This window comes from Desmodus rotundus, chromosome 11 (assembly GCF_022682495.2).
Source record: "Desmodus rotundus isolate HL8 chromosome 11, HLdesRot8A.1, whole genome shotgun sequence".
Lineage (NCBI taxonomy): Eukaryota > Metazoa > Chordata > Mammalia > Chiroptera > Phyllostomidae > Desmodus > Desmodus rotundus.
In genome coordinates, this window is record NC_071397.1 from 75465384 (window position 1) to 75474246 (window position 8863).

General features: G+C 32.3%; 1 non-coding gene and 1 pseudogene across 1 annotated transcript; one reads left to right on the plus strand and one right to left on the minus strand.

Annotated features, from left to right (window-relative positions):
• The first annotated feature begins 3024 nt into the window (after nucleotides 1-3024).
• On the plus strand, nucleotides 3025-3132 carry LOC112297466 (U6 spliceosomal RNA). Its single transcript, XR_002974037.2, has one exon. It is a non-coding gene; the product is annotated as a U6 spliceosomal RNA (small nuclear RNA).
• A 41-nt stretch (nucleotides 3133-3173) lies between these two features.
• Nucleotides 3174-8618, minus strand: LOC112297244 (protein LEG1 homolog; annotated as a pseudogene).
• Nucleotides 8619-8863: the final 245 nt, after the last annotated feature.

Here is an 8863-nt window from a genome sequence, read left to right on the forward strand (position 1 = left end):
CCTAGATGGGAAATTGGGGATGGGAGAGGGGGAAGGGGTTGCCAAAGGGCGCAGAAATTTTTGGAGTGATGGACATGTTTATTATCTTGAATATAGAGAGAAGTCAGTGAGTGTGACATATATCAAAACTTGTCAAATTATACATTTTAAATAGATGATGCAATTTAATATTACATACACATATATTACCATATTTTTCAGACTATAAGATGCACCGGACCATAAGACACACCTTGGTTTTAGAGGAGGAAAATAGGAAAAAAGACCCTGCTCCACCACCACCCCCCACCCCCAGCAAGCCAGGTAAGCTACATTTGGACTATAAGATGCACCCCCATTTCCTCCCAAATTTGGGGGGGGGAAGTACGTCTTATAGTCTGAAAATAATGTATACCATTTTAAATGTTTGTTTCTAGATATACTGCCCAGTGCTTAAAATTGATCTTGGCACACTGTAGGCAACAATATAATATGCACTGAATGTTGGATGAACTAGGATTAAAGGCTTTAGAAGTTAAAAACCGTTTGCCTCAGTGAATGTCCATTGTCTTGTTCAGGGCTGAACTTCAAAGTAGTGATTAGGCATCTGTCACCACATTCTTGTGTTTTAGAAATCCAAATTCATCATATAAATTTTTATTTAAAGTTTTCTGCCTCTTCACTATTGATGATGAAAATCTCTTTCTCCAAATTTCATGACACAGATTAGGTAGAATAACATCCAAAATTCCAATCAGGTTTTATGATTTTTATTAACTTCTCAGCATTTTTCAGCTAGTCAATGTAATCTACATTGAACAGTAAACATTTTATTTATTATTGATGTTAATTCAGTAATGATCAATTAAACAAATCAACAGCAATAGTAACTCAAAGTTTAAAATAAGAAGGAAAGAAAAAATCATGCAAATATGCGGGAACCAATCTTTAACAACATTTTGCCTTGAGGAATTATCATTGTAGATTCTTGTTTTATTACGTTTCCAGAAATATTTAATTAAATGAAAGAAGGATGAATTCCAACATCCCTAGAAAAGGTTTCTTGAAACTTCTAACTTGATTAAAAAATTTCCATACAATGAAAGACAGTGCTCCTAAAAAAAAATGGTAAAAATATTTGAGTTTTAGATAAAATTTTTTTTATCCCAAATGTTAAAATTATTTTAAAATTTCTATTCAACTACTATGAAATTAGCATTAATAAAACATACAATGTTTTGATCTTAATATTGTTATATCTTTATATTCAAACTTATATGATACATAGTAACTAAAGAGAATAATGGACATTAGAGAATGAAAACTCATAAAAAGTGGTGCCACTTTTTACATATGACACTGTTGCAAATTTAAAAAGTTTGCTGATATTCATTTTGGCATCTATGAAGAGACATGAACTTTATTTTTATTTTTTGGGACAAACTTTAATAAACAATTTGCATCATTTTGTTTTTTGTTTTTTATTTTATTTTGCAAGAATAAAATCTATGGAATACTTTTAAAATGTACTTTAGCAATATCTAATCAATGAACTAGTTCTTTGTAAATTAATCTGTCATAATTCCAACAAATTAAGTTATTAAAAGTCAACATTGAATATCATTTTGCATTGTCTAAAACTGGGAAGAATATAAATCCACTCAAAGGAAAGCTATGTACTAATTTTAGAGAATGATATGTATCACTATTTATTGACTTATTAATATATCAGATATACATGATTAATTGAAAATGTATAGCAAGAGTAATGCCATATGTATAATCATTTTTATCCAAACAACATAGTTTTATCAAATACTTTATTCATTTTTTTTACATCCACTAGTTCAAATATTTTTTTTGCAAGAGCGAACCCAAAATGTAAAAAACATCAGGCAAGGAATTCAGGTTTGAAGGTTAAGAGACAATGATGAAGAGGGTAAGGTTTATTTGCATCTAAGAACTTTCTGTTACATTTTAATTTTTCATAGGAGACATATTGAACACATTAAAAAAATAAATATGGGGGGACACTTTATAAAGTATATGATTGTATAATTATTTTGCTGTATAGCTAAAACTAATGCAGAATAATACTGAATGTAAACTGTACTTGAAAAATAAATAAATAAAATATAGCTATAAAAATAAAATCCTATTAGGAAATGGAAAGAAGCATTTACTAATGATATGAATTTTGCATAGAACAAACATGTAAGAATCGATTGATCAGTCATGTGCCAGAAAGAAAGATACAGAAGTCTTGAGCCTAGGACTAAAGTGCTTTTACCTCTATTGACCCATGTCAGGACAATTGTGTTTATTTCCCGTTGATTTATTTCATGGGAAGCTACTTTCATTAACATCTGAGACCCTTACCCCACCTTTATTCTTCCCCATGGAAATCCCTGATTGGTGGCTGATAGTTGGAGTTTATTCCTCAAAAATGTCAAAAGTCAGGAATCACTCTTTCCCCCCATTGCTCCACACTGTCAGTGAGGCAGGCAGCCATACAAGTAAGTGGTCTGTTCTGCAGACCGAGCTTTCCTCTGCATGGCTTTGCCCACGTCTGGTTGAGGTAAATACATGACTGTCTTTAAAAATGCCAAATAATGGAGACCTGAAGCCCCAGGAATATTAAAGCACAAAGGCTAAAGTACAAGAAATTCAGTCCATTTTCCAGTGTAAAACAAAATCTAAAACTTTCTGATTTCAAAAATGTTGCTGCATTTTAATTTAAAAACTTTGTTCAATGCATGTTTACTGACTGACTATAAAGCGGTTGCTCAAATGCAGAAAATATATATTTATTAATGGTATTTAATTCATTTTTTTTCTATAATTGAATTAATTAAAAGTATCTGCCAAGGTTTTCAGCACAGTTTCTGAATTCTCAACATCAGTGGGAGCATGCGGTTGCTAGAGAAAGCTAGAAAGCAAGGTACCTAGTTTAACTACATTCCGATTTGTTGTTTGTTTTATCCTTTTAAGTAAGATTTTATTTTAGTCTATAGAATTCATTCAAAACTCCTTAACAAATCCAAAGTTAATTAGTAAAACTGGAGCTTAAAATAATCTAGGAACGATGCAGAGAAGATTGTATGGCCCCTGCACAAGGATGACATGTAAATTCATGAAGCGTTCCATATTAAGAAAAAAAAACTAAAGTAGAAAAACATCTGGTAAACTTCATTTCACTTTTTTATTGCTTCTGGAAAGGATGAATGACAGCTAGGAACATCATAACAAAAATTAATTTGATTTTTGAATGGTGGCAGAAATGTGACATTGTCTGACGGGATCCCTATTATGCCAGAATCAATGGCAGCAAGGAAGGGTACTGCAGAGAGATAATAATTAAAGTCTGTGTAAACAAAAAGTTATTATTAATATCATTAACACACAAAAGGGGTTGTTTCTGAAGTAAGGAAATCTATCATAATGTTAAACTCACAGATCTAGACATATTATATATCATAAGCAGTAGTTCTGTGCACTTCAGAAATTATCAGAAATTTCCTTTATTGTCATATGCAACTTGAACATGCTTTTCTTAAAAATCCTACTTTCATCAAGCAGAATGGATTTATGTTGTAGATTTATTATTTTAAATCATAAAAAGATAATAATAGCACTGGACTTTAAAAATACTAATGAAATTCTAAAGCACAGTAAGTGAAAAAGAAAAAAATAAGTAACTTCTCTAGAGAATGCTATACTTTTATAAGTTTTTATTCTAAATTTGAAAATCTGATGCATCTTTAAAATATTCTAAAATATAGCTATATTTTAAAACAAAGTTTTGTATGTTAGCATATCAGAAATTCCTACTTACGTGCTATATATTTTTTCAGATCTGTATTCCTCTCCAGGGACTAACTCTACCTCGTATGGTAAATCCCTCAAAAACTCAGATTCAACGGCAGCGAGGAAAGATGGAACAATCACACAGAAGGTAAGGTCTCTAATGTAGCAGAAGAGAAGTGTCTGTAATCATCAATTGTTTATTCAAACAGGAGTTAATTAATTGATTATAATTTAGACTACATAATTTAGCCAGTTTATCTTCCAAACCATTATGTTCAACTTGATTGTAGAAAATGCATAGGACTAGGAGAGCTTAGGGTAATCACAGTCTTGAACTTGACACATCAGAGACACAGTCTGGGTATAGATGCTTGTACAAGCTCTAACTAGTTCCAACATAGTTCCAAATTATTCATGCCCTATATTTATTTGCTCTTCAAACAGAAAGTATCTAATAAAGTTTGGCTAAGGACAACCTGTGCTTCAGATTGGGTATATATGTAGATGATGCTCAACTACGTTGCTTGTGGTCACTCTGCCTAAACTGAAGAAGAGGTTTCCAGTGAGCTATCTTCTTCTAACCTCTAAGTTCTTTTAGAGATTCATGGTTCTGACTCTCTTTCCGATCCACTTCCAATGCATTTTCTTAACTTAAATTTATTACCTGTCTTCTGGTTCTTGATGCCAAATCATTTTTACCAAGTACTCACTATAGTACTTGTGCTTCTGGTTTGGGACTATTCGTCAAATTCTCGATTCTTGTATTCATCTTGTCTACAGGGACTCTGGCAACTTCCAGTCCTGGGTTATTGCAAAGTCTACTCCTCAGCCAGGCTTTGGTAGTCAGGCATGAATCCATGCTTTCTGTTAATAAAACACATTTTCCTGAGTTCCTTCTTGGCAATTAGAGAAGGAACCACTGATATTTTGATTGTTAATCTAGCTGTTAAGAAGCAGCCAAGGTAATTAGTGATATAAAATACACAGGAATTTCAAGAAATGTTTTTGGTCTTATAGCTGACAAGTTGTTTTCTCACTCTTTGAAACTAAGTGACCTCTTTCAACTTTGTTCTACTTTGAACCTGAATCTTCAAAACTGAATGGATAATTGTCAATGTAAACTTTATTTTGGACAGTCTATCCTGGGCCTGAAAGAGTTTTGTTTCCTTTGTATTTTTAAATTATTTCATTAATTTTTTTTTAAATTTTAACTTACATTTGACATTTAATATTATATTACTTTCATTCTATAGCATAGTGGTTAGGCTTTTATATAACTTACAAAGTGATTACCCCGAGAGGTCTTGCTCCCACCTTGCACTGTATATAGTTATTACAATATTATTGACTACATTTCCTATGCTGTACTTCACATTCCCTTGACTATTTTTTAACTGCCAATCTGTACCTCTTAATCCTTTATCCTTTTTCTCCTGGCCCCCCAAACCCCCTTTCATCTGGCAACCGTCAGTCTGTTCTCTGTGTCTGTGCTTATTTTGTTTTATTTATTTGTTTACTTTATTTTTTTAGATATCACATGTAATTGAAATCATAAGGTATTTGTATTTCACTCTCTGACTTATTTCACTTAGCATATTGCCCTCCAGATCCATCCATGTTGTCGTAAATGCTAAGATTTTATTCTTTTTTTATGGCTGATTAATATTTCATTGCATATATGTACCACTTCTTTATCCATTTGTCTTTTTTTAAATTGTTATTGTTATTCAATTACAGTTGTATGCCTTTTCTCCCCAACCTTCCACCCCATCCATTTGTCTTTTGATTGGAACATTTAACCCATTTACATTTAAAGTAATTATTGATAAGTATATAGTTAATGACACTTAATTAACTCTTTTCTGATTGTTTTTTTGTAGTTCTTTGTTCCTTTCTTATTCTCTTGCTCTTTACTTGTATGTTGATGACTTTTTGTAGTGTTGTGTTTGTATTCCTTTCTCTTTCTTTCTTAAGAATTTTTGTGGATTTTGGGGTTTTAGTTACCATATGCTTCATACATGGCAAGCTATGTTTATAGCAGGCTATTTTATGTTCAATCACATTGTAAAATCAATAGTATTTTTACTCACCCCCTCCATGTTTATGTTTTTGTTATTACTTTTTACTGCTTTTTGGGTGTATGTTTGCATGTCTCCCTTAATCTACTGTTGTAATCACACATGATCTTCCTACTTTTGTCGTTTTACCTTTGTCTAGCTTTAGTGTTGGTTAATTCACTGCTTTTATTATGTGCTTCCTTTGTCACTGTGGATTTTTTTCTTTGTGATATTTATTTATTTATCTTGATTTTTTCCCCACTTCTTCTTAAAAAAATCCCTTTAACAGTTCTTTTAATACCAGTTTGATGTTCCTGAACTCCTTCATATTTTTTCTTGGACAATAAAGGTCTTGACCAACCTTTATTTTTGAAATGTGCATTTGTAAGACATGTTTTTTCCCCAAAATTTTGTCCCTAGTCAATTTACTTTTCTAAATAAATCATTGAGAAGCAACATAGATACTAGATATAGTCTACAGTGAAAGTGACCTTTAAGGCCTAAAATGAGTTTCAATTGTAAATTAAAAAATTAACAAAGTTTTGCAGATTGAGTTTTAGGGAAGCAAACTGGTAAGTAATTTTTTTAAAAAATGGATTTTCAAGATAGAAAGGTGAATGTTAAGAATCTATTACTAGCTTTTTTTTAAAGCAAATTTTTCCACATCTCTCAGCTTCTATTTGATTATCTGTATTATAAGGATAATAATTCATGGTAAAAATTTAAACTATGCTGCCAAAGGGCTTAAGTAAGGTGCTAGAATGTAGTAAGTGTGGAATAAATAATAACTAGTTGGAGAAGGGGCTGGTGGTGTGTGGAATAAAAATCAGAATGTCTGAAATACTGAGTACCTTTAAGGATCATCTTCTTCAGTATTTATCTAAAATTAACAATATTTTGTACATAATTTAGAAATTGTATTAGTAAGAGTGACCTTTCTTATTTGTTTTTAAAAATTAATTAGCTCCAAGGAAAATTGCACTGAAAATTGTATATTTTTACCAAAAAAAAAAAAAATCAGGATTTAACCTAACTTATCCTAGCCCCTGTAAAACCAGAGTGAGCAGGCCTCACAGCCACAGCTCAGTGAAGAAGCACAGGACAAATATAACACTTATTTCCCCAGCCACTGTTAACAGATAGACAGCCAGTAGTAGCTCCAGCCTCATAAGCACAGACTGAACTATTGGGGGGCTTTGCAAATCACTCTGCAGAATAAACAGAATAGGTGGAAAAAATATGTCTAGGATGAAAGTTTAAACTTTTAATAGACAGTCATGAGAAAGAGGAAAAATACACATATACTCCCCTACAAAAAATGCAAAGAGGGTTATTCCTGTCAGTAATATGGTCCATTCACAGCATTTCATTCATTTTGAGAGCTAAAAGCTTTTCAGAGATGCCAGCTTGTAGAAAACACTCTTGTCTAAGCTAGGCTAGCAGAGTGTCTCAATTCTTTGGGCCAGTTGTTGCTAAATAATGAAAGCTGCTTATAATAGTTCAAATGTACAGGAAGTATTTTTCTATACTAAGGCACTGCACGTTAATCCTTGTTTCATTCTCTACTTAGCCTGAGTTTCTTGGAAATCCAGTCACTTGCAATGAAGATCATTTAGGAAAGAATTTCATGAAAATGGAAAGCTAGTTCAGTGAAGGAAGCTCGGTAATAAGAAAATTGATTCAAGGGCTAGAAACAGTAAAGCCAAGTAGTGAAACTCTCTGAAACAAGAGGAAGAAGAGAGAGCGTCTTTCTAGAAACCCAGAGTTTCAAGCTGAAGCATCATATCTCTATCCCATGTTCCCATACTATTGCTTCAGTACAGGAAGAGAGTGATCCAGTTATTAGACCAGATCTTCCTTGTTTTTCATTCTTTTCCTCTGCCTGAATCTGACAATGAATAGAAAGGAGACTGTGTGTTGAGAGCCATATATTAAATACCTTTTTTTCATTTAGAATGTATGAGACAAAGATCAGGCTTCTGAAGGAGAGTATGTTTCTCACCTTGATTTGTGTGGAACTTCTCCCTGGGTTTCATAGTTGAAAGAAGCCTTTGTCGTAGTTCCTATAATAACCTCATTCAAAAAACAAAGATGTTTATAGTACCACTTTGTCTGACAAGATCATTACATTTTAAGATGGTGATGTCTCAAAAACTGAAGATTTTAAATCCAGAGAGGGGCATTTCTTCTCCAAGCAGTATGCTTTTGCAGTTTACACAAATTTATTTTAAAAACTGCAATTTTTACCAAAAAGTCCATAAAATGTAAAGAAAAGGTATGCCAAATAATTTTATTAATCAAAATTATCTGATTAGGTCATAAGAATGTCTGAATATTGGAAGATAATATTGATTATATAGTCCATTAGCATTCAGATAGTTACACTTAAACACATTAACTATAATGACAATGACACTCTCAGTAATGAAAAAAGAAAAAAGTAATCTTCCTTGGAAATAATTAAAATGTACATACCCGTTTCACATAGCTTTCCATAAAATAAGATGAGTGGCCAGAATACATTGCCTGTATTGTTTTGTCCAAACCAAATAAAATATTAGTTTGTTTTTGTTATAAGGATCTTATAAATTTGCAATTGATTAGCATATTTCCAGGGATCAATGATTTTTTTTATTCTGTACTTTCTCCATTAATTTGGTCTCCAAAAGGGAGGTAGCTATAATTTTCATCTGTGGCTAATGCTGGCTTTTGGACCAATTTCACAGTAAAGAAGCTTAAGAACTGAAAAGTGGGGATCATCAAAGAAAACCACATGTTCTCACTGCCCATTGCGCTTAAGGCTAAGTCTCAAACTATAACAAATTATAGAGCTGATGAGAGTCAGATGATATTTTCCTGCCAATCAGAGAATGATGAATCTCTGAGCAGATGCTACCCTGACCAACCAGCACCTGCATAGCTAATCATATACAGTGATAATAAATGGGCATCTGCCATATAGATTTGGTTATTAGAATGATTATTGGCTATTGTGAATGACTCAAGTAAATAACTTCCAA